Source organism: Eretmochelys imbricata, chromosome 4 (genome assembly GCF_965152235.1).
Source record: "Eretmochelys imbricata isolate rEreImb1 chromosome 4, rEreImb1.hap1, whole genome shotgun sequence".
NCBI lineage: Eukaryota > Metazoa > Chordata > Testudines > Cheloniidae > Eretmochelys > Eretmochelys imbricata.
The window spans coordinates 75,389,624-75,417,237 of record NC_135575.1 but is presented as its reverse complement, the minus strand read 5'-3'; positions in this window follow the sequence as shown (position 1 = coordinate 75,417,237).

The window sequence follows — 27,614 nt, the reverse complement described above, 5'->3', positions numbered from 1 at the left end:
ACATTCCTTCTGGGACCATCAATAGCGATAAGAATGCTAGCTTTCCTCCAGAACCACTTAGTAACGTATCCACCCATGTCAGTCTGGTACAAGGGGAAAATAAAGTTTGAGCTCAATGTAGTTCCTTTTGCCTTAATCAAAAGGCCTACACTCAACTCATCTAATATATCATTGCCACATAAATGAATATTAATCGTGTCAGGAGGAAGGAAGAAAGGAAGGAAGACGCTGTGTATATCAAGTACAAAAGCCCCGCCAGATTTCTTAATGATCCTCTCCCTTCCAATCCAATGTGTATCTCACTGAGGTCTAGTTCCAGCCACTGGTCATTGTCAAGCTGTCTGGAATAGCTCAGGCGCATGAGTACCAACCTCATGGAAGATTTAAGCAGGGCACAAACCCCAACCTGGTTGTGAGATCTATACTTAGATTTCTCACCAGTCAAGCTTGAACTCCTCAAGCACTACAACAGTCTTACCATGGAGTCACAGACAGTCCCATTGGGTACTCCGGTCTGTCTTGAAACCCAGTTAAGCTTGCCTTTGTGATAGATGGTCCCTTACACCAAAAAAATCACAGCAATATTTAGGTTACTCCCAGTCCCAAAGGGCCAGTCACTTACCTCAGATCCTGCAGCAAAGACAACTTATTATAGGATTGGCTACAAGAGTTTACTAAAGATTTATTAATTAAGAAAAAAAATAAGTTACAATCGAACCCCTTTTATCCGATCTAACTGGGACTGGGGCCAGATCGGATAATCAAAATCTGGATAAACAAGAGAAAGGAAAGTGCAATGCTGAAGCGCCATCTAGTGGCCACAGGAGAGATATTCCCTTTCTGTACCTGGGTGCTCTGTTTGTCTGCATAACATGGAGAGCCAGACAATGGAGGGCTGGATAAATGGGATTCTACTGCATTTACAAGGTTAAAGCAGGTAAATATGCACACACAAATGACTTATAGTCTTAGGTTTCCAAAAAGTAACAGAAGCTGCTGTAATATGCAAGTTCTGTGTCCTCATGGGCTAACCCAAGCTAAGCAGCTTGGGATCTCTTCCTTATCATTAGAAATCTTGCCATCTCCAAGTCCAAGCAGGATAGAGCTACAGTTCTTTCTTGTCAGGGATGTTTTTATTCCCTTGCTCCAGCATTCAAGCTGGTGGGACGAGTCCTTGTGCACATGTCCTCTTCACCAGTATGGGGCGTACAATAAACAAGGTTGTTGTCATTTCACAATGACTCATTTGGTTTCAATGGGCCTTCTTGTGTGCAGGACCTACCACCTTCTTTAGGAAGCCAGCATTTTACATTAATTAATGTTTCTTTCCTGTTTCATGAGTTACACAGAGGTCTACAATGCTAACACTTAACAATAACATGGTTTGCAGATGTTAAGTGAGATTAATACATGTAGCACCCTACAAGTATTTCATAAAGTCTAAACACATCTATTTTAATAATACTAACACCAGGTAAGCCAGACTGGTTTCTAGGTATGCATGTCAGTGTTCAGAGAGGCCTAGGCATGAGCTGCACTTGGTCTGCCAGCACCACAGTCATATCAAACACCATCCCTTCTGCCTCATCCCAGCCCAGTGCCTAGCACTGCTCGATGGTCCAAATCAAACAAACAGTGAAACCTTTCCCTGGCACATCAAAATTGCATCTGCAAGTACAAGGATCTTGCCTTCTATGTCTGAAACTGACCTTCATAAATAAGAACAAAATTGCCCCAAGCAGACGCACACAGCAGTCCCTTGAGCCCCAGAATCCTGCAGGGTAGGCACAGGTTACCGATGACTCAGGTCTACACTGGCCATAATTCAGATGAGGAGGGAAACTGCCTGGCTGCAAGCCATTAATCTACCTTCTAAGCAAACTCCCCTCAGGTGCCCCCTGATGAGTCTCAGCTGCGTTCCAGGAGGAGTGGTACCCGCAGTAGCTGAGCATGCTATGACTGGACTTCCTCTTTGTGGAGCTCTGGAGTTGGTGGGGTCAGGAGCAGTTAGAGCAACATGGGTGACCTTACATTACCTAGTATTTATAACTGAGGCCACATAATAGGTCTGACGTAAAGAAACTTTGGAGATAGCAAAATTGGTTGCTGGAGTAGCCAGCCTAGGGTGAAACTCAATGTCCCTGAACATTCAATAACAGATTTAGAAGTAGCCATCCTTCAACAACAACAACAAAACTTCAAAAACAGACTTCAAAGAGAAACTGCAGAGCTACAATTCATTTGCAAATTTAACACCATCAATTTGGGCTTGAATAGGGACTGGGAATGGCTGGCTCACTACAAAAGCAATTTTCCTTCTCTTAGTATTGACCACCCCCACCCCCATCAATTATTTGGACTGGACCACATCCACCCTGACTGAATTGACCTTGTCAACACTGGTTCTCCACTTGTAAGTAACTCCCTTCTCTTCTTGTGTCAGTATATTTATGCCAGCATTTGTAATTTTCACTCCATGCATCTGAAGAAGTGGGTTTTTTTACCCATGACAGCTTATGCCCAAATAAATCTGTTAGTCTTTAAGGTGCCACTGGACTCCTCATTGTTTTTGTGGATACAGACTAACACGGCTACCCCCTGATACCGAGGGTGAAAGACAGTAATGGCTGGAGCTGAGCTGGCAGACTAACTAGAGGAGACTCATTAGCTGCAGTACAGTGCCCTGGAGATCAGGTATAGCTGGGGAAGAACATAACTGGAGAGGAAGCTACATCTTGTGGAAGCACAGAGTCTCCCTGGCAGGTGGAAGGCATAATGATCCAGCATCATGAAGCTCCCCTTGTTCAAGAGTGCTGCTTCTCAGCTGGCTGGCCAACCAAACCATTTTCAGAGCCAGTCAGGGCAACCAAACACCCAGTTTACAAAAAAATGGGTTGTTGCCATCTGGTCAGGAGCACTTGTCTCCATGGAGACAACTCTAACAAAGAAGCCATAACTACACCTGTTTTCGGGGAGTGGGACAACTGGAACGGCTTATAAGTGTTCTGGGAGGAAAAGATCATATACTGGAAGATAAAATAATAAACTCTTGCTCTTCAGGTTCTTTAGTTCTTAATTACTTTTTTCATATATATGTTGCATTAATATGGAAACAGTAAGTTTCTATCTCTACCGCACGCCAAAAAAAGACGTCTTGTACCTTTCTCCTGTATTTCTTGCAACTGTATCCTTTAAAATCTAAAGAAGTTTGACAGTAGTTGTGAAACACATTCAATAGGATTTCATTTATTTTATTTTATAAATTAAAAAAAATGCATCTATCAGACATGAGAGAATGATCAATATTTAAACACATTAGGCATATCTCAGTGATCAAGATATCCGCCCTGCCTATCAAGTACAAACAGACAAAATAAGTGACAGGCTATATTATGGGACAGATTTTGAAAAAGTAAGAAGTCTAGGCCTTGTGTGCACACATATATACAAAAACTTTCCTATCATGTTCAAATACCAGATTTGTGCAGACTGTTGTGGTAATTGCACATGCAAATTAAGCACACGTGTATGTGCAGTACAAGGCTTCAGATTTTTCTTTTCTAACTTCCCCGCCTTCCTCCAGAAATTGGTCTTGTATGTCATTGAGAGACTGAGGTTTAAAGACAATGACAAGTTTATTTTTATTGTGAATAGTTTCCTTTAGCACTTAATGAATACATCTAAGGCAGATTAACATATTTCAACATTACAATATAGTTCTGATCAAAAAATGTTTATTAAAAGTACACTCGTTTTCTACTAATGGTATTTTTTAACCTACTAGGAAAGCATAATAGTATAAGTGCGTTAGTGAGAGTTAACACAAAGATTTGCCTTTTCTGTCTTGCTATGGTCCATGAATAGGAATCCATCCTAAACTCATTACAGAGCTATGAATTTAATTGACAGGCCTGATTCTACTGAGCCCCAGCAGGTCTCAGTGAAATCAAGAGACTGTGGAGCTTTGAAATCAATGGAGCGCGTGCAATCAGTACGATAAAGGGGAGTGAAGGAAGAGAGGATCCAGAAAGAGAACATAGGCAAACTTAAGTTGCAAGGCTGGCACTGATTTGGGGATGCCTGTATGAGCAAAGCAATTAAAGCAAATGCACCACAGGGTGCAGGAAGAAAAGTGGGAAACAGGAATTAATAAAAATTAAGATGTACTGTCATAAATATAAAGGGAAGGGTAAACACCTTTAAATCCCTCCTGGCCAGAGGAAAAACTCTTTCACCTGTAAAAGGTTAAGAAGCTAAGATAGCCTCACTGGCACCTGACCAGAATAACCAATGAGGAGACAAGATACTTTCAAAGCTGGGCGGGGACTTAGGGTCCTCTCTGTCTGTGTGATGCTTTTGCCGGGAACAGAGCAGGAATGCAGGTCAGAACTCCTGTAAAAAGTCAGCAAGCAATCTAGTCAGATATGCACTAGATTCTGTTCTGTTTAAATGGCTGATAAAATAAGTTGTGCTGAATGGAATGTATATTCTTGTTTTTGTGTCTTTTTGTAACTTAAGGTTTTGCCAAGAGGGATTCTCTGTTTTGAATCTGATACCCTGTAAGGTATTTACCATCCTGATTTTACAGAGGTGATTATTTTACTTTTTCTTTAATTAAAATACTTCTTTTAAGAACCTGATTGCTTTTCATTGTTCTTAAGATCCAAGGGTTTGGGTCTGTACTCACTTATGCAAATTGGTGAGGATTTTTATCAAGCCTTCCCCAAGAAAGGGGGTGTACAGCTTGGGGGGGATTTTTCGGGGGGAGACGTTTCCAAGTGGGCACTTCCCCTGTTGTTATTGTTAGACACTTTGGTGGTGGCAGCATTTAACCTAAGCTGGTAAGAATAAGCTTAAGAGGTCTTTCATGCAGGTCCCCACATCTGTACCCTAGAGTTCAGAGTGGGGAAGGAACCTTGACATGTACACTCTGCAATGTTTGGGCTTTGAAGTAACTCCTTGTGCCTTCAAGATACTGGACTCTGCTGGACACACACTTACCATACACTGTAACTATATATTATATGAATAAAAGGAACGATTGTTTTGCTTCAGCACGATGGTGAATGTTGATGGCATCCTAGTAAAAAGCATAACATTTATTGCTCTGATAAACTGCTCCCGAGGGAGTCGTTTCCCTACCCTCCCAGCTGGAGATATAGTGGTACACTGACAGAGCAGGGTAAGAAAGGGACAGAACAATAGGTAAGTCAAGAAGCTGGGATTTGACTTGAACAGAGTGGGTGGCATTAATTTCAGTCCAGAAAAGCAAATAACTCACTCAAAGATGATAGATTTTACTGGAAAGTGGAAATAACAAAGCTGGGAACTAAAGTAGAACTAACATTGTTTGAGAATGTATTTGAGAAACTGAAAGTGCTGACTTGTTCACTAATCTATTCACTTGTCAATAGATTCAGCTGCTCAGAAAAAGAGAGCCACAGAAATGAGAGGTGTTCCTGAATACATTTCTCACTAGTTTAAGTGCATCAAAACAGCTAATTTCACAGAACACCTAGCCCAAATGGTAAAGGTTAACTGGTTGCTTGGATGAACTAGAAAACTTGTTTCCATTTTCTGTTTTGATGGCAAGGAGCTGAAAGACCAGATAAACTACTTTGCCTCATCATCTCTGCTAAGAACATGCAGCAAAAAAGACTTAAGTCCTCAGTTTAAAGAAGATTAAGCTGGTTCAATGGGACCATTTTTGTTCCTTCTCTGTATGACAACTATTTTTACTTCTTAAACTATTCCTATGCTATTCTCCATGAAACCTATAACTAATGTAGGTTGACTTACAGCCATCACAGTAATTACTGTGGTGATTTGTGTCCACACTACACTCCTCCTTTGGTGGGCAGTGGGAAGCCCGGGCAGTAGCCCAGCTTGGAGTGGGAAGCTGGGACCCCAGGGGGCAGCAGGGGTCCTTGTGGGGAGCACGGGCAGCAGCCTGCCTCCGACCAGGGAGCAGGGAGCCAGCAGCCTGGGCAGCAGCCTGGCTGGGAGCAGGGAGACCAGGCACCTGGCTCTAGCTGGAGCCTCCTATACTCCATGAAGGCTTTCTTGTCAATTTCACAGGGAGCCCTGAAACTGAATGACAGCCAACAGCAGATGTAAGTAACCCACAGTGTCTATATGGACAGTGCGTTGCCCTAACACCACCAATGTAAGTCCTACACCACTTGCAGAGATGGAGTTATGTTGGTGTAGTAGGACACATACATCAGTGGGAGCAAGGCTGTAGTGTAGAACTGACATAATTAGGTCAACATAAGCTGCCTTACACCATCCTAACTCTGTAGTGTAGACCAGGTCTGAGTGAAATCAGAGAGCCTTCTCCAAGGCTTTTGCCCCACACTTGCGATCAGCTAACAGCATCAGCTACTAAGACATTCTAATAAGTGAAGTATGAAATGTGGTCTAGATCAAATTACTATAATGTGCAAAACTGGTAGAAAAAACCATACTCAAAGTAGTTATCAATGGTTCGCTGTCAAGCTCGGAGGACATTTCTAGTGGGGTCCCACAGGGGTCTGTCCTGAGTCTAGTACTATTCAATATTTTCATTAAAGACTTGGATAATGGTGTGGAGAGTATGCTTATAAAATGTGTTGGGAGCAGTTGCAAGCACAGGATTAGCACTCAAAAGGACTTTGATAAATTGGAGTACTGGTCTGAAATCAGCTAGAGGACATTCAGTAAAGACAAGTGCAAATTACTTCACTTACAAAGGAAAAATCAAATGCAAAAAATAGAAAGTGGGGAATAATTGTCTAGGCAGTAGTACTGCAGAAAAGGATCCACGGGTAATAGCGGATCATAAATTGAGTATAAGCCAACAGTGTAATGCAGCTGCAAAACAAGTCCAATATTCTGGGATGTATGAAAAGGAGTGCCATATGAAAGACACGGAAGGTAATTTTTCCACTCTCCTCAGCACTGGTGAGGCCTCAGCTGGAGTGTCAATAGGTTTAGAAGACATGACCTATAAGGAAAGATTTTTAAAACACTCGGCATATTTAGTCTTTAGAAAAGAAAACTGTGGGGGGACCTCATAGTCTTCTAATATGTTACAAGCTGTTATAAAGAAGATGGTAATCAATTGTTCTCCATGTCCACTGAAGGTAGGACAAGGCTTAATTGGTTTATTCTGCAGCAAAAGTGATTAGGTTAGATAATAGGAAACCTATCTATAAGGATAGGCTAGTTAATCTCTGCAATAGACTTCCAAAGGAGATTGTGGAATTTCCATCATTGGAGGTATTTAAAAATAGGTTAGACAAACACCTATCAGGGATGGTCTAGGTTTACTTGGTCCTGCCTCAGCCCTGGGGAGAGGGAGAAGAGGGGACTAGATGACCTCTCTATCTCCCAAGTCGCAGACTAGTGCCTGAGCCACTGCACCTCATTCCTCTCTCCAAAATGCTCTATAATGATTCAGGCTAGTCCCTGAGGATTGAAATTATTTCTAACAACAACATTTAGAGTCGCGGTAGTGCCTCGAAACCAACCAGGCTGGGGCCCCATGTGCTAGGCAAGGGACAAACATAGTAAATATATAGTAAATTACAGCTCTTGGTCCAAATGGTTTACAGGACAAGACATAGCAGGTGGATGACACTAAAAAGTGGGTTGGTGCTGGAGAGATTGTACACTAAAAATTGGCTAAGAATTGCACATATCCTATTGCAAAAGCCTATTAGGAGCAGGAACCACAACTCACCAGTTGCCTAGCCATTATCAGATTGCTATATGGTTTATGGCAGAGATTGAATCGAATGTGTTACTTTAATGGAGAATAACATGGTAGTTTTACAGATTTTTACTGGAAGATTAGCAACATTGTATCACTTGCAGGTCACCATCTTCCCCTGAAAGATGTATCCATTCTGTACAAACAAAGACAAATAGATCAAACATCACCATAGTACTACATAGTTCCATATAAAAATGGACTTGGGAACTTGTCACTTGAGCCAGGAGATGCTGGGAATATGAGTTATGATAGTCAAAATCTTCACTAGTGGCAGGGTGAACTTGCAAGAAGGATCTCACGTGACTGCAGGTTACACAATATTGCTGAGCATTCTGGGTTGAGTCCCAAAGGAGTTGTTAGGTCTTGCTGTTCCAGAACAGGGAAGTGGGCCATCAGAATCATTCTTGAACGTGACATGACACTAGAGTAAATTGTAAGGAAACCGGCCCACTTTACCACATTCTGAAAGCACCATCGTGACAAGCAGGCTCCAAACACCCCACAGGGAGAACAGAAGGTTTAAACCCCCCAAATGAGCAGTTGAAACAACTGATGATATACTCTTATGGTGAAATAATGGAGTATGCAAAGTAAGGGTTTTTATGAAAGTTTATAGTGTTCTGAACTTCTTAGTCATTATGAGATTATAGACTGGTTCTGAATCTGTGTATTTATGTAGATACACAGTTTATTTTTATATCAGGCAAGCCTCCTTTGTACAAACTGTGTGTAGCATACATGCTAAAGTAAACTGATAACTGTGAATCTGGTTTCCAACTTAACATCCCAGATGGGCAACATTCTCTTGCTACCTTATCAAGCTCAAAACATATAAAGTCAAAACAAAGATTAAATGCATGAGTGTTTCTGATAATCAGGCTAGGTCAGCCATAAATCCAATGATCAGTAAAGATTTCTATCCTAAAAATAGGCTAAGAAACTATACATGGCACAGCAATAAGTACACTTTTCAATTTTACCAGTGTTATGTGTTAAATGAGCTTTCAGCAAACAGCCAAAGTCAAGGGCCTTTTAAAGCTCTCTTCTCTGTAGATATCAATCTTGGACAATGACGCAGAAAGAAAATGCATGGTGAGTTCAGAAGTGAATACTTCCAACTATTAAAATGTTCCACTAGGCATTCCAATAATAAGAAAAAGTCAGAGAGTCTGAGAGAACTTGAGACCTGGCAGCAAAAAAGGATACAACCCTTGGAATACAGTAGTTCAACAATACCTCACTATTAAAGGAAATAGGAAGAGATCCAATGGAACAGCAAGACAAGCAGAAGCCTTTATCCTTTAAATTCAACAGGAAGTGAATAATCCGATTATGGTTTAAATCTCTTTGAAAGTCAGTTGCCAATTAAATTTTTTTTAAATGCCCTGCTGTTGAATCTAGCTCAAATAAAACATACAGTATATTTGAACAGCAATGCCTTATGAATCCAAAGCTAATGCTAGCAAAAACCTCTTAATCTGTATTTAATAATCTTTTGGCAGAGAGAAACAATGACCCATGGTAAAGTTTAATGATCAAACTGGCAATTATGGACATTGTTAAGAACTCATTTTTCTGTAAGTGGGCTTTTCATATTAGGAAATACAACTGTTAAACACTCATACACTTTAACTACATTTTAAAAGTGATGGGGCATGGTCAACCATTAGTACTGTGGAAATTCATATTTAAAGTTAAATCATAACATGTGCGTACAATTTCCACAGTATTTGTTAACCAATAACAATAATAAAATCTTGCAAAAAATATGCCAGTAGATGTTGTTGTGCCACTTTGCTGATGAGTCCCTACCATGACTCTCCATGTATATTTTCTTGTAGACATTTATACATACACAACTTGAGAAAAAGTGAACATCATGGATTCTCTCTCCCTTCAAATAGTTTGGACTGGCCTGTGCCTAAGATAAACAAAAAGGCCATGGGATAAATACTGCCCTCAGTTACTCCCATACAAGCGCATTGACTTCACTGAGGTTGCCCGGGTTTAAAGGAGGGCAGAATTAGGTCCTGTCACCCCAATCCAGCAAAACATTTTAAGTGCATGCTTAACTTTAAACATGTGAATAGTTCTATTGTTTTCAATGGGACTATTCACAGTGTATAAAGTTAGGCATGTGTCTAAGTCTTTGTTGGACTGGGGTCTGTGAGTGGGACTTTCAAAAGTGCTCAGCTCTGGCCTAACTCTGCTGCCATTGAAGTCAATGGGAGTTTTACCAGCATTAACTTCAGCGGAGTTAGGCCAGCACTGAGTGCATTTGAAAATCCCAGCCTATTACAGAAAAGCATTAGTTCTGCTGTACTTAAGCTTGAGAACCCCTTCCTCTAGGATAACTCTTCTAAGGGCTCTGAAATCCTCATGCCTCCTTGGACTAGCTTGAAGTTTGCTATGCCTCCTGGGAGCAAAGGGTAGGATTAATGATCCAAACTTATGATCATTTGACAGAGAGTTCCCAAGATACAGCCCTCAGAAAAAACAAAAACAGGATTTCAGAAAGCTGACAGTTTCTACTAGTGAGACAAGCTTTGGAGCTTACACAGGGGTCTTCTTCAGCTCTTCATAAGCTCAAAAGCTTGTCTCTCTCACCAATAAAAAAATATTACCTCATCCACCTTCTTTCTCTAATAGCCTGGGACTGACATGCCTCCAACAACACTGCGTACAGATTCTATCAGTGATTTTTTGCACACACACATGGGGTTCAAACCACAACTCTGATCATCCCCCAACTGATCTCAGTAGTTCAACATTTAGTTCAGCTAGTGGATGGCACTCCCAACCCCTTTGGAAAAGCAATATTGAAATTGTTATGAAAGGAAGAGTTAGACTTTGTACTTAACACTTGACCACTGAATAGATTTCAATGCGCATATGCAGACAGACTAGGTAAAAGGGTTTCTGGCCCATCCACTTTCCCATGACCTTGGTGGTTCAAAGGGATATGCTATGGCCATTAAACCTGAGCTACACCCAGCCATTGTAAACTTGAACCCTACCCTTGGCAGAAATCTGAGAAAGATCTGTAGGAATGTTGCTACTGTCTACCTCTGTGAGAGGAGGGGGTTAATTTTGGGAAATGTAATCCAAGTACAGCAGAAAATTCAGAGGGAGCTAAAACTATTTCTGGAAAGAAAATCAATTACACATACAAATGCTTGCTGCACAGGCCTTGGGTTATGGAGGTTAGGACAGCATAGGGAAATTAGGTGGAGTTAGGGGGTGGAAAAGTAAAGGGGGGAAGAGAGGGAGAGGGGTTTGGGGCTGTGGGAAGGGTGGTAGGGAATGGCTAAGGGGTTGGAACATGTGCAGGGACTAAGGGTGTGGAAGGGAAGAGACACTGGGAGAAAGGACATGGGGATGCGTGCTAGGGGGAGTGCAGAAGGATTCGGGATTGAGGCCATGACAGACCCACATTCTCTCCTCCCATGCATGTGCCAGGATCTGAGCCCCCTCTCCCTTTCCCCCCCTCATGTTTGTGCCAGGATCTTAAGGTGATGCAAATTAAGACCTCTGAAAACCAGGAAATACAAAGTTAAGTTACACACATCCCCTGTCTGGAATCGGAGTGCTGACTGAAACAGGGGGGGCAGAGGCCACCTTGGAGGGGGGCAGACTGGGGGAGGGAGTAGGGGCATGGCTGGGGAAGCCTGACTAAAATAGTGGTCAGGGAGGGTGGCTACAACAGGGTTGTAATGGGAGCACAGGATGCAGCTCAGGCTACATAACATATTGGAGACTTGCACACTTCCTATGGTGAACTGCCGCCTGTGATAGGTGTATGCAGCAGCAGAGGGCACCAGACAGCAAAGAGCAGCTTTTTATTTGCTAACGGATTCTAAATTTCAAATGGTGTAATTGGGCAGGGAGGGGAGGGTTAGCTGAAAATATTGGCAGGAGAGCTATATGTTGTGGGGGATGGTAGAGGAAGAGATGCACAAAGAGAGAGATATCCCAGGCTTCTGTCACACACTAAAGTTTTTGGAAGCAACATGGAATAAAACTGTGATTTCTCTCCCTGACCTATCAGCAATTCCACCCTCCATACATTTCAAAGCATGACCATTGTCACCATTCCACTATAACAAAGTATACAAGAGACAGGAGGACCACTTAGGAATCACACAGCATCCTTTACCTTCAGCTAACCACAATAGTGCTTCAGTTGCCAACAGTATAACTAAAACTGCCTAAATGACCACTAACTCATACAAAAAACATTTCTCTTTAAAAAAAAAAAGAAATCAGGAAATTCACTGACCAAAATCTCCATTAGTGCAGAGTTAATGTTGCCCAGTAGTCTCTGATGTCCTTCCAGAGCCTTCAGTTGAGCAAAACTCAAACCTCTCTAAAAACCAAGCAATAAAGAGGTAAGATATTTCAAATTTAAACTTTTAAAACCCAGGACATAAAGAGAAGATACAAATCAACAGAACCTTAACTCTGACCTCTTTGAGCAATACCTCAATACACCCATAACAGGCATACTAACACTCTGCCTTTGCACAATACTCAGGGAATAGGGTACATGACCACTTTAGGACAGTCTAACCCGTTCTCTTTGCTAAGGCAAAAGTTAGCCTAGATTTAGGTCAGCTGAATTGAACAGAAACGACGTACACCTGCCCTACACTCAAATACTTAGGCAGCTCCACAGGAAGATCACCACACCTTCTGGATTTTATAACCCCTTCACCTCCTTTTACCACCTCTTCTTCCTTACACACAGGATGCCATTTTAACAGATTTAATAATTTTATTAAGATAATGTTGAAATAAAAAGAAAACGCTGCAGAGTTCAAGCATAAAAGTTTCTGGTTATCAGGGAATAAGGTACAGATTATCAAGGGGTGCAAAATTCTGTTTAGGAGCTGGTGGCGTAAGGAACACATAATCTGCAATCTCCCTGATTGGGGGTAAAAGTTTAACCGGTCAAAGTACAGACACTGAGATATGGGGGTATGTTGTCCATATAATGGCTATGTTCAGGTGTGGAGTATAATGAGTCGATACGATGATGGGGATGGATCTACCCTCATTTGGTGGGATTTAATGTTCAGTGAGTTTATGGTTCCAGTTCATATGGTCCAATGAAAAAAGTCTCTCAGTCCCTTTCCCATAGTTGACGCACGATGTCGTACCGGCTCACACCTCCTGGTACTGTCGGTGGCCGGTGATGTGTTCGATGTAGATGTCCCTGGACCATCGGATGATGTCCGAGACCATGAGGCGCCGCATGAGCCGTGCGTAGCGTTGACCGATCCCACAGGTCCGCAGCACACTCTCTCGTTGCAGGGGTCCCAAGGGCCCAGGGCTCCGACGATCAGGGCATCCATCTGCACCTCACAGCCCTTCACTCTCAGGGTGTCAGCCAGGGGGGCGTATTTTTCCAGCTTATGAGCTCGGGCTTCGCGGAAGGCCAGGGTCCTGTTCTCGAAGGAGACCGTGATGTCGACGAGGATGATCTTTTTCTGGGCCTCGTCGGTGACTACCACGTCAGGTCGCAGATGGCTGTCAGTAGCGGGGATGGCGCAGTTTACGGCGACCTCTCCTAGGTGCGGTGCGATGGCTTTCACCAGGCGGTTCTGGATGGCGTTGTGGCACAGCTGCCAGGCTCTGGAGTGGGGCTTGCAGCTGCACAGGACATGGGGCAGGGTCTCGTTGGAGTAGCCACACTTCCTGCAACGCTTGTCTCGGTTCCCATGGCGGACAGCTCCATTGAGCGGGACGCAGTTGAGCCGGGCGCAGTGGATGAACCGCCAGTCGGCAAAATGGGTGAAGCCGCCCCCGGCGAGGAAGTGGTTGCTGGCGTCCCATTTGCTGGTCAGTGCAAAAGGCTTTACCCTGATCTGGTTTACACTTCAGGGCTTCCATGTACAGCGAGTGGATGGCTGCCTTCAGGGTCCTCTCCAGCATGCCCCTGGCGCTCAGGGTGACGATGGTGTTGTCCTCAGACCTGATCTGTGGCACCAGGACTCCCAGTTCCTGGCACTCCTCGCACCACTCCCAGCGGCAACCAATGCGCTTCCCCAGGTGACGCGTGGCATTGCGAGCGCGGGACCACAGTGAAGCGATGTTGTGCCCATCCCGTCCGAATTTGCCATCCAGGGAACTGCTCATGAAGCTGGTGGTGTCTTGGTTGGAGGGGGCTCTGCCGATCCGCTTCTTTGTTGTGTCATGGAGGGCATTTGCTGCGATGTTCCTTGCCGTGGCGTCGGGACACATCAGCAGACAGAAGGCGATGTCACACAGGTCACCCATGCGGGGGACATTGGCACCGCCATGCCTGTGGGCAATATAGACCAGCTCGTTGCTGGCTCTCTGGGGAAGGAACAGCCAATTCTTCACCAGCTGCCAGACAATCTTGTCTGCCTTGTTGAGGGGTACCTTTGCCACAGCAGATCCCCTTAGGACGAATGAGATGCGGGGGATCAGGAAGGTGTTCAGGACATTTATCTTTTGCCACGGTGCTAACAGTGAGGTGTCAATCTACTATACTTTCACTTACCCATCATTAAACCTACAAATTGCTTTCAGATTCCAACTGGGCTGACAATCCCCATGGCAAGAACCCCCCCTATGCATTGCTACTGACCCATTCTGCAGAACTCTCTGCTGAAATGAGTCATACTATATCTCTCTCAAGGTACATAGGCACCTATTCCTTTGACCATACATGGGAGGCTGGGTCTCCTGGGAGAGGGGCTCAGACCCCACCCCCACCCCAAAGTGGCTGGGCCCTCCAGATCTCTTCATATCACAATCATAGCACAACCAAACTGCTCCAACTAATCCCTTCACCATTTAATACAGCTACTCTTAATACAGTGAATACAGCTGGAGTGGATGCAGATAATTCCCAGTGGCTATTGCCAGCTCCAGGGGGCAGAATTAAGGTTGCTTTAGTGTAGGGGTTCTCAAACTGGGAGTTGGGACCCCTCAGGGGGGCATGAGGTTATTACATGGGGGTCGTGAGCTGCCAGCCTCCACCCCCAAACCCCACTTTGCCACCAGCATTTATAATGATGTTAAATATGTAAAGAAGTGTCTTTAATTTAAAAGGGGGGTCGCACACAGAGGCTTGCTTTGTGAAAGGTGTCACCAGTACAAAAGTTTGAGAACCACTACTTTAGTGTATAGCTTAATTCTATTTCCTGGTTTTTAGATGTTTGAGTTTTGAACTCTATGTTCTGGAAGGGCATGAGACAGCACCAGATAACCTTAACTCTGCATTAACAGTTTTTTTGTCATTGAATATGCCTAGGCACACAGATTGTACAATGTTACAATATCATACTTATTCTGAAACCCTTATTCAAACCACTGGACTGGCATCATCTGCCACATTATTCACCATAAAGCAGCAGTTAGCAAATTTTTTGAGCTGAGCCCTCCCCCGCCCTTGAGTTGCAATTTTTCATTGTGGCCTCCCCTCAACCCAGACAAAAATAGACACATGCAAAAGTATGCTTGGCAGCCTACTCATAACCCTAACAGAGACCTTAACACAACTTTAATTAAATTATCTACACCTGTAAGTTTCAAACACAGATACTTACCAATGGGTCAGCCAAGGCTTCCTCAGCCACAGGCTGCTTCTACCTTGCAGCCAGGCAGCACCACTAAGGCAGGGCCAATACCTGATTTTACAGAGGTGATTCTTTTACTTTTTCTTCTATTAAAATTCTTCTTTTAAGAACCTGATTGCTTTTTTCATTGTTCTTAAGATCCAAGGATTTGGGTGTGTGTTTACCTATGCAAATTGGTGAGGATTTTTATCAAGCCTTCCTCAGGAAAGGGGGTGTAGGGTTTGGGGAGGATTTTGGGGGGAAAGACGTTTCCAAGCGGGCTCTTTTCCATGTATATATCTGTTAGACGCTTGGTGGTGGTAGCAATAAAGTCCAAGGGAAAAAGGAAAATAGTTTGTACCTTGAGGAAGTTTTAATCTAAGCTGGTAAAAATAAGCTTAGGGGGGTTTTCATGCAGGTCCCCACATCTGTACCCTAGAGTTCAGAGTGGGGAAGGAACCATGACAGGGCATGCCCCACAATTTGTAAATCCCTGCCATAAAGAATAGTGTACTGATTAAGAGTTGATGTACCCGTTATGAACATGAAGTTGGGATGGGGGCAGGCAGGCAGAAGAGAAGGTAGTTTTAAAAACCCTGTTTCCCACTATTTTTAATGGTTTGTCCAGACAAATAATGCTACAAGCTTTTGGAACATGTGCATCATAAAGTTAGTAATGTTTTTCCTCTGTGTTTTTAGAACTGCCGTTTGTCTTTTTTCAGCAAATTACAAATGTTATTGGGCTAAAAAATGAAACCAAGGAGGCATAATGTAATCGTATTAAGACACTGCAAAGCATGTTTTACTACGTTATTAATACACACCTCTGGTATCTAATGGAACAAAGTTGCACTTGAGTCAAATATTAATGGCCTGCTAAAACACATACTGTTATGTCTTAAAGTTACATTCAGTAAACATTGTGCTCATGATAAGCACAGTTGAAAAGTATTTAGTAAATATAAAGAAATACTAAGTTATTTCATGCATAATAATATATACTCTGAAAATTTTTTTTTCCTATTAGCATTAATTTAAAGATACAAAAGCCAAGCCTGGGATCTACATATATTTCTAGTCTAATCATAATTCTATGTACAACATCCAGGAATCATTGGACATTATAAATGTTTATTATTAAATCCAAACATTTTCATCAACACTCTAAACTCATACACTTTATAACTCAAAGCAAGATGGGGCAAACTAGATACATTACAAACCAAATCAGAGAAAATATAGTTGTATATAATGCTTAGAGAGCATTGTGTCTATTATTGTGAGGCTCTTCCCCTTCCCTTTTTTTTCCCCTGGAAGGTGTATTTCTGCCACAGAAAAACTTGGCAGTTATAACCTTCAACTAACTACTAGAAAATACTAACATGCTGTAAAGTAGAACATTTATAGCAGATCAATCTGGTGTGTACTCCAGCCCTTCACCATAGTTGGCAAAAAGTAGATTTTACGCCATGACCCTAATAGTAGAGGAAAGGTGTAAAATATGCACTGATCTATCCAACTGCAGACATTTTTATTTCTTGGCATCTTATCTCCCAGGCTTCACGCGACAAGTTGATCAGAAATTAAATATAAGAGCAAAACATACATATAAAAGGATATCTGTCTTCTTGTTGTTGTTTCTGGTTTTTTGTTTTGTTTTGTCATTCTTAGTTTTAAAAGGGTATTCTATGGGGTCAGGTAAAATAAGCAGTACTCTCACCAGAAGGTAAGAATCTCTGAGCTGACTGTCTTTGCTATAACAGTGTGGTGTGGAGGGAGTAATTGACATGCTACATTGATCAGCTTTGTCATGCATGTTCATTAAACCTGTGCTTGTAACATAAATATGTCTAACATTTTAATATTTTCTGCTCAGTGTTTCATATCACATCAGCTGGTAGAGACCAGAACTCATTGCTAGCAGGATTATACTTTATTTTTATGTATACAATATTAATATATTTAGACAATCACAGGCTTTTGTCCAACTCAAAATATGAAGAGTCAATATACATGTAGAGACATTAATTTAAAGAAAAACATAGCAATCACGACTATAAAAGTTTTAATTAAGAGAGGAATTTGCATCATTGATGACATTATTTAAATTAAGTTTTGCTAGTAGGCAAGATGTATTTAAGAAATTCATTAATGACCTCTACTGGTTATTCAATGAATTTCAGTGAATACAAGTCTTTTCTACAAGGAGTGTTGGTCTCTGTGAATGTATTAGACAACATGATTTGTTTGTTTTTCTCTTTTGTGCCATTTTCCATCTGCAAAATACAGCATCACTGTAGATTAAAGTATTTTTCTGCATCATATTGTGATGTATCTCTAGTTTCTTTTGAAGATTTTAGAACAGTCCCTCTGCCCAGACCTCCACTTCTCTGGCAGGCTATTTATTTCATACACCAGGTGGCACCAGATAACAAGTTTAAATCAAGCTGTTGCAGTTATTGCCTGGTGAAAGTGTTAAGGGGAGTCTGACAGAAATTGATAATTACAATGTAAAAGGTCAAATGAGAGTCTGCAGTTTTAGCCAAATGCAGACATCTGTATTTATACACAAAAAGAAAAGGAGGACTTGTGGCACCTTAGAGACTAACAAATTTATTTGAGCATAAGCTTTCGTGAGCTACAGCTCACTTCATCGGATGCATGAAGTTCACTTCATCAATGAAGTGAGCTGTAGCTCACGAAAGCTTATGCTCCAATAAATTTGTTAGTCTCTAAGGTGCCACAAGTACTCCTTTTCTTTTTGCGGATACAGACTAACACAGCTGCTACTCTGAAACCTGTATTTATACAAAGATACTTCATACAGACAAAAGCACAGCTGCATCTGCCTGGGTCACAATCCACAGCTGATGCCCTGAGGTAACCTTTTTACTAACCATTTGTTAAAAACAGTGTTTAAGTACACAGCTTGATTAAGTAATGAATTGTAGTCCATAGTTCCAATGAATTGGTACAAGACTACAGAGTTTAAGGGTGAGATTTTCCTAAGCACTCAGGGTTGGCTTAACTCTGCTCCTATCAAAGTTAAAGGTAAAACTCCCATTGATTTCAATGGGAGAAAAGCTAGGCCAACACTGAGCACTTTTGAAAAATACACCCTGATTTACACACAGCCCAGACATTTGCACACACAGCCAGGACATTTGGACAAAGAGAGAGAACTAAAAGGCATGATCTATATTGACTTTATCACTCTCACACTTACACAAAGCTTATAACATAGTCCCTCATGGGGAAGGAGGCAACAACATCTCTTTCTTTTACATTTGTGTGTTCTCAGAATTTTGTGTGCCTAATATAACATATGAGATAAAACAGGGTCACATCCTGATCTTGCTGCTGTATAGATGAGGATTATAGATAGAGGTCTGAAGCCTTCCTGGCTTTACACTAGGACTGAGTTTCTCCACTCTTCAGTATATAGCTGATTGATCAGAAATGAAAAAACAAAGAAAGCAACTAACTGCCTATAATGGATAGGGTTAGCTGATTGTTTTCCTTTTAATCCTACTTACAGTTTTTAAGTTGTCTATAAATAAGCCTAGTAGCCAGACATATTGAAAATATTTAAACTTATCTTATGAAAGCATCACAATATAATATTTCTACCTGATTTAGCAACTACAAAAATAACCACCTTAGAAAAAGAAAAGGTCAGATATAAAGAGGTGGGGCCACATTGTACATTTAAGTTACTCTGAATGTACACTGCTGTAATTGAGAATAAGGATTTGGGGATTTTTTTTAAACAAGAACCTGTTTAGCTATTTACATGGTCAAGTTAAACAAGACACAATTAAGGTTTAGTCTTCCACCCACACAGCTCCTATATGTGAATTTCTGGAGTCCCTGGAAGCGAATCAAGTTGCCTCTGATTCTATGTTGTTTAACTTGGCTATTTTTGTACATGCTACCTATATTAAATCAGATATAGCATCAATTCGGTTTTTTCTTCTTTAGGAAAAAAGTTATGAGGGTTTATTTTTCCATATCATGCCAACAGAAAAACAAATATTAAATATTTTTAAAACTGAGGCAGCACAACACCACCTGACCCTACAAACTTCTATACTACTGCAAATAACTTAACCACTAAGCTTAACAAATTCTTTATTGCAGAAAAGTGAAAACTATTAATGAAAAGTGGCCACCAGAGGGAGCTCATATATCCAAATAATATAGAAACGGATTGATGTTGGGAGAAAAAATGTATCCATTTTCCTGGTTTATACATTTCTCAGCTTTCAAATGCATGTAGAACTTGATATTTCACTGCTTTCACTGAAGAGTCTCTTTAAAATGGCAGCACAAAAGGGGTTAAAAATTTTATATCTGAAAAACAGAGTTCAAACAAATTTCCTTTCCAAGTTTCTAGCAAGCTCGGTGTGCATTTAATACAATGAAACCAATGCTAACAGCAGAGCTGGTACAAAGCACTGCCATTCTAATTTGGTAGTGTTTTACATCTACTTTGCACTAGTGTAAAGGACTACACAATTGACAAGGCAGTGGGGAATCAGCACCAGTATCTAAGGGCTCACCTACACTCAGAAGTATCACATAAACTATACTGGTATACTTAAAATGATATGGTCCCCCTAGTGTGGGCACAGTTAGCTTACTCCCATAGCTATACAGCTATAAGTATCTTCATATTTGTATAACTGCATCTGCACTGGTATACCTATATCAATATTAAAATAATCACATCCCAAACTGAAATAGTTATAGCAGTTACAAAAGCTGCATGTAGATCAGGCCTTAGCAAATGGAAAGAACCACTGAGAAGAATAATGTAAAACAGTACACATGGGGAAATACATTTTATTTTAAAAATGTTTACTCAGGAAAACAAAGATTGTTCTTTTATACTAATCACAGCATTCTGCAACTGAAAGCATCATCCAGTGAAGTCTGGCTATTTAAACAACAATGCTTTTTGATACAGTAGCGGGACTAGAATTCAGTGGAGCAAGTTTGACAATGCTTCAGTTCTATCTGCCATTATAGTTTGCACAGCTTTGGTGGTACAGTATACCGTGGTTCACACTGCCCATCGATGCCTTCAGTTTGGTAAGATTCCCTGTATGCAACCATCTTTTGGAGAACCCTAATCAACCTGACCCTTTCCTAGAACTTTCTGTCGTAACAAAGGATGCAACTGTAGTCGTGAATTCCTTTGTCCTACCTATACGACAGAACTTGAGTACTCGGCTAATGATATATATATATGTAGTAGGTTTTTTTTCCTCCAGTTTTGGAGTGAGACAAAAATTGGTAGTGAAATTTCTTGAAAAAGACGGTTATGCAGAACTATTCATTAATCAAATCTCCATCTTGCCTGCTATAAGAGATCTTCTCTTGTTTAGAGCCAAATTCCACTCTCCTTACTCCTACCAGTATCCCATGGTACTGAACTCAAATGCACAAACATTACTTCGGTGACTAAGGATTACAGGATGAGGCCCTTGGACCACAACATATTGATAAAAGGGCGTGATTCAGGCTAAGATTTTGGCATGGGTATTTTTAGTAAAAGTCACAAACAGGACACAGGCAATAAACAATAAATCACAGAAGCCAGAGCCCCACTGCCCCAGGGCTGACAGCCCAAGCCGTGCTGCCTGGAGCTGAAGTCGCAGAGGTCACATAAAATCATGGAATCTATGACCTCCATGACTGACTTGTAGCCTTAGGTATAATCCTATAAAATGTAACTCACTCAAGTAGTCCCATTGAAAAAAAGAGGACTACTCATGTAAAGATTATTAATGTAAGTAAGAGTCTATAAGATCAAGTTCTTGCATGTCATGTGAACTCTGGTATGTCCAAGTTTACATGGAAAATGTTATAACCATGCACATTTGTTCTACTAGGGTTAAATAAATCACTTAAATTTTGTTAGTCTAAAAAATTTTTACTGTATTCCTTGGTTTTTCTTTTTCAATGTAGAAGTAAACTTTTATTTTTCTAAAAGGGATATGTAATGATTAAGGGACGAAGGAAACATTCATGTACTGGATAGGTATAACCAATGGTAGACTATGTACTTAAATTCCCAGTACTTTTGCGCCACCATTATATGGTTTTAAGGGCAGATTTTAGTTAAATTAAGGGTATTACAAATATCTAAACCAAAGTAATCTTTTATATCTAAATATCTGATTGGCTACATGTTAATTACTTCCTGTAGCTGAATTATTTGCTACACAGTTCATATACAAAAACAAAATAAGTTTGAGCTGATTTTTGAGTGCTATTACCAAAAGCAGAAGTTTTATATTTAAATTAAAGCGGCCTGAATGTATTTATTTGATTATTAAAAAAAATGTTTCAATTAAGTTACCTGGAGTGCATAGACTGGTCTTAAATAGAAACCATTTAATGCTGGATAATTTAATTATGAAGTGTATAATTCAATTTGGCAAGTTACCAAACTGTCAGCAGTTCAATGCAATTTGAAGTTCAGCTATGCACATTCAGTTACTTGATTACTTTTTAGCATGTTTCATCCAAAGCCAGGGGCACAGAGAACAATTAACATCACCTTTCCAATATGTCCACAGATGGCATTAGTACTGGCTTGTGCCTCTTTTGAATTTTGTACTATGTGGCTTTGCTAGCTGTGACACACAAGAGTGTACAGCAGGCCTCCAAAAATCCCACATCCTGCAAAGATTGCAGTGTTCCCAGTGCATCAGCACAACCAGGAAAGGTCCAGAGTCTCCATTCACAGCAAGGAAAATTTTCAAAAGTTTTCCACCATCGCTAAAGCTAGTTCAGTTTCACCAGTGGTAGCAATCCTGGGCTCCCTACTGCAAATGTTATTACAAATGTAGTTTTATAACTACCCATAATCAGTTTACCCATACACAAATCTAGTGTTCTCCCTTGAATCATTGCTGTTTCTCTACAAAAACCCCTACCTATGCCCAAGTAAGTGTTCTGATGCATGGACCCAAACTCTGCATCAGTTCTACTGGGACTCCATCTCCTGACTCATCTTGCTGGGGGCTCTGCCTGTCTCCAGCACTCAGGAACTTGAGCTACCACCATCACCTGGGAACCCTGGCCAGCTCAAGCCTCATGGAGTAGGTGAGATTCCCTCCCTCTCTCTCTGTTTTGTTTTCTTTTCTATCTCAGGTACAGTATTAACCTTTAATAATGTAACTGTTATGTTTGTTTAGCCCTCTTTGTGTAGTTATTACTATTATTCAGTTAAAAAAGCTTTTATGGTTAAGCTGGTTGCTTCTCTCTCTATGTACTTTACTCTTTTGTGTTTTTAGCTTCCTCATTTACTCTGCAGCACTGCTTCTTTTACCTAAGCTAAAGATCCCTGTAGCGCCCAAATATACTGTGGGGTTTGCTCAAGTGGGTTACTACCAATATAATTGTGATGTAAAAGTGGGAATAGGGACATGCTGAACTTGTGACATATAAGGGTGGCAGCTTGAAAGTGCTGCTTGACCCGGTCCGCTCGGGGGGGGGGGGTGTGTATGTGTGTGTGTGTGTGTTCGTGTTCGTTCAACCAGTTCTGAGGTTAGAGGAACCCAGCCCTAGGGAACCTAGGTCCTGCAGGATAGTTCCATTGGGAGGGGATTTGCATAAGGGAGAAGTAGAGCTCCATATGAAAACACACGTGACACAAGCAGTACATTGATAGAATTACAGAAACCCTCCTCCCCTCCCAGAAGAGTAACCCTAATAAATGAGCATACCCCAAAGTAACGGGCAAATCTGGTAACACCTCTATCATATCGCCCCTTAGTTGCCTCTTTTCCAAGCTGAAAAGTCCCAGTCTTATTAATCTCTCCTCATACGGAAGCCGTTCTATACCTCTAATAATTTTTGTTACCCTTTTCTGAACCTTTTCCAATTCCAATATATCTTTTTTGAGATGGGGCAACCACATCTGCGCACAGTATTCAAGGCGTGGGCGTACCATGGGTATATAGAGGCAATATGATACTTTCTGCCTTATTATCTATCCCTTTCTTGATGATTCCCAACATTTTGTTCACTTTTTTGACTGCTGCTGCACATAGAATCATAGAATACCAGGGTTGGAAGGGACCTCAGGAGGTCATCTAGTCCAACCCCCTGCTCAAAGCAGGACCAATCCCCAATTTTTGCCCCAGATCCCTAAATGGCCCCCTCAAGGATTGAACTCACAACCCTGGGTTTAGCAGGCCAATGCTCAAACCACTGAGCTATCCCTCCCCCTCCACATTGAGTGGATGATTTCAGAGAACTATCCACAATGACTCCAAGATCTCTTTCTTGAGTGGTAACAGCTAATTTAGACCCCATCTTTGTATATGTATAGTTAGGATTATGTTTTCCAATGTGCATTACTTTGCATTTATCAACATTAAATTTCATCAGCCATTTTGTTGTCCAGTCACCCAGTTTTGTGTGATCCTTTTGAAGCTCTTTGCAGTCTGCCTGGGACTTAACTATCTTGACTAGTTTTGTATCATCTGCAAATTTTGCCACCTCAGTTTACCCCTTTTTCCAGATCATTTATGAATATGTTAAATAGGACTGGGCCCAGTACAGATCCCTGGAGGACCACTATTTACCTCTCTCCATTCTGAAAACTGACCATTTATTCCTACCCTTTGTTTCCTATCTTTTAACCAGTTACCAATCCATGAGAGAACCTTCCCTCTTATCCCATGACTGCTTATTTTGTTTAAGAGCCTTTGTTGAGGGACCTTGTCAAAGGCTTTCTGAAAATCTAAATACACTATATCCACTGGATCTCCTTTCTCCGCTTGCTTGTTGACCCCCTCAAAGAATTCTAGTAGATCAGTGAGGCATGATTTCCCTTTACAAAAACCATATTGACTATTTCCCAACAAATTATGTTCATCTATGTGTCTGACAATTTTGTTCTTTATGATAGTTTCAACCAATTTTTCCGGTACTGAAGTGAGGCTTACTGGCCTGTAGTTGGCAGGGTCATCTCTGGAGCCCTTTTTAAAAATTGGTGTCACATTAGCTATCCTCCAGTCATTTGGTACAGAAGCTGGTTTAAATGATAGGTTACATACCATAGTTAGTAGTTCTGCCATTTCACATTTGAGTTCCTTCAGAACTCTTGGATGAATACCATCAGGTCCTAGACACATATTACTGTTTAGTTTATCAATTTGTTCCAAAACCTCCTCTAATGACACCTCAATTTGGGACAGTTCCTCAGATCTGTCACCCAAAAAGAATGGCTCAGGTTTGGGAATCTCCCTCACATCCTCAACAGTGAAGATTGATGCAAAGAATTAATTTAGTTTCTCCACAGTGGCCTTATCATCTTTGAGTGCTCCTTTAGCATCTCGATCGTCCAGTGGCCCCACTGGTTGTTTAGCAGGCTTACCACTTTGGGGGATTTGTTAATTTTCTCTCCAAATACCTGCTACACCTCTTAGGCATCAGTGAACCCCTTAAGAGATTGACCAGTAAAGAGGCTGGATGGTGTCAGGAAACCCAACAGCAAAATGCTTTCCAACAGATCCAGACATTAATGACTAACCATCCAGTCCTAAAATACTATGATGTTAAGGCACCGGTAACTATTCAGTGTGACGCTAGTGAATGTGAATTAGGAGCAGTGTTATAACAAAATAGTCAGCCTGTAGAATTAACCTCTAGGACGCTACTGCCAACAAAGCTAAAATACGCTCAAATAGAGAGGGAATGATTAGCCATTGTTTTAGCATGCACCAAGTTTGACCACAAGCTCCTGGGAAGTAATTATATCTGTACAGCTTACACAGACCACAAACTTTTGGAATCCATCTTCAGAAAGCCTTTGCTACCAGCTCCAAAACATCCGCAAAGAATGTCAATGATAATCTGAATAATAAAATTCCAGGATTGTCACTCTGTGTCATTCTGAAGCCTAAAATGTCGATTGAGTCAGTGTGAAGTGCTGGAAGCAGCTACAAGCATGGTTAAGAGCTCTTTTTGTTCAGAACAGAGGCATAGCCATGGGTGGCCCTGGCCCACTCATTTAGCAACCAGGCCCACCCAAATCTGAGCAGGTATAAATGTAGAAACTGTCCAGTGTGTGGCTGAGCTCCCTGGGAGGCTTGAGGGTCCAGTGGGGCACTGCCAATGCCACCCCTGCATCCAGTTGCACAGCCAGGAGCTGCAGGGAGGGCAGCAGCAGGTGCTGCTGCCCCATGGAATGAGGAGATAGGTGCAGCGAGGGGATGGTTGGCAGAAAGAGGGGAAGGCTGCCTGGAGCAATTGGGCCAACTCCATGGGAGTTCATGCTTCACTGGTGGATCCCAGGTTCTGACACCCCCATAGGCTTGTCCAAAACTGTTCAAATATTTTCAGGGTCTGGTTCCTCCCAGCAGCAGTGAGAAGCTTCTTGGCAGAAATTATTACAATCCTACTGCATCCCATCCTGTCCTGACCTCTCCTGCTCCAATGACAGGCTGGGAAGAGAGACAGAAAAGAAAATTGGGGAAGCCAGGGGCAGAGGATGGTCAGAGACAGGGTAAGCCAGGAGGTCAGAGATCAGGGGAGCTGGGGCAAAGCTAGGGGATGCAGAGGGTATTAGATGCCGGGGAAACAGAAGTGGAGGAGGGGAGCAAGGGGGTGTTAGGTGGGTGCAGGAGGCTGGTGCGAGGCAGAGGTTTGGGCAGGGAGGCATGGGTGGGAGATGGGTATAGAGGCAAAAGGCAGATGGGCATGTACGTGGTAGTGGTGGGTAAATGGGGTTCTGTGGTGAGTGCGTAAGGTGGAGCTATGAGTGGGCAAAGAAGTAGGGCCAGAAGGCAGGGGGATAATCGGTAGGAGAGGTAGGGGTGTTAGGGTAGGGCAGGATGCACAATTAGGGGGAGGAGAGGAGACGGGGTAAAAGGTAAAGGAGGACAGTGCAGTTAGAGGTGAGGGAGGAAACAGGGCAAAAGAGGTGACTATGAATTACATCTATGTGGTATGCAGCTACAGTAAGGTGTGTATCTATGTCATGCCAAGAATCTTAAGCCATTATGTTATCAGCAGTAACTCAACCAATTACCACCCTCACTCTACAACAAATTTGCATGCAGCAATTGCATTGGTTGAATAAGGGAGCTACTGTATAGATGGTGGATTACTTGGCCCACCTGTCACACATGTGCGCCTAACTGTCACCCATGCACAAATCTCCCAGCACAAAAACCAACACAACCGCCATACACAACCCCAACCACACAGCCACTCACCATAGTACACCACCCTCATTTGCCACCTGTACAAATCCACACAACTCTCCCAGCTAAAAACAACCCACAAATAAATTAACACAACCACCCACACAACACCACAGCACACACAATTACTCAAAACATCACTCTAGAATTTCTGACTCAGTGTGCTGTGATGGCAACAAACTACAAGCATGGCCGACAGCACTTTTTGTTCAGAATATCACCTGGTTCAATCATCACTGGGATTCACAGTGTGTTACCATCCAATGTTAACTTCTCAGCCATTTTCAGCTTCTTTACACACACGTGACTTTAAGAATTACACCGATGTGACAGCATGAGCTTTCAGCAACTAGTTAAAAAATATTGCTTGGATGTATAATACAAACAAGAGTCAGTGATGTTCATTGCAGACTACTGAAATCCAAGATTATGAAATTTTCAGTATATGCCAAGAGGAGGAGTTTTATCAGGAACTTGAACATATCAACCAGAGAGAACTTGTTCATGTAACAGACAGATGCACTTCTGCAAATAGACACACATTCTAACAGACAACATGTTTCAATCACTCAGAACAGTCATTATGTCAAGACAGCCAGAAAAGAAGGAAGAGGAGCTGACAGTTGCGGAATACGTGTGTCAATTTATGAATTCCATTTTGTGAAATAGCATGTATGATTGTAATCTTCAATGTGGATTACAGCTTCCATTTTGCAGCAGAAACAGGAGATGTCTAGAAAATTAAAACAGGTTCATCAATGGGGCATCAATAGTGAATAGTTCAACCCTGGTGGAAAAAGAGGATGCTAACAGAAGAGCCGCTGACCGACAGGGGGATTGGACTACGGAAAATCCTCAGTGACAATCAGAAAAGGTGTTACAGACTGATTTTAAAAGTGACATGCTCACTGAGCAAAGAAGCCAGTTAATCACCAGAAACAGAAGACAACTGGCGGAGTGGGCACAGGGACTTCTGTCTGCCTTCAGAAGGACACTGATGAATCCAAGGACTCTTTGGAGTGGCGAGGACTCTGAGGGAGAATT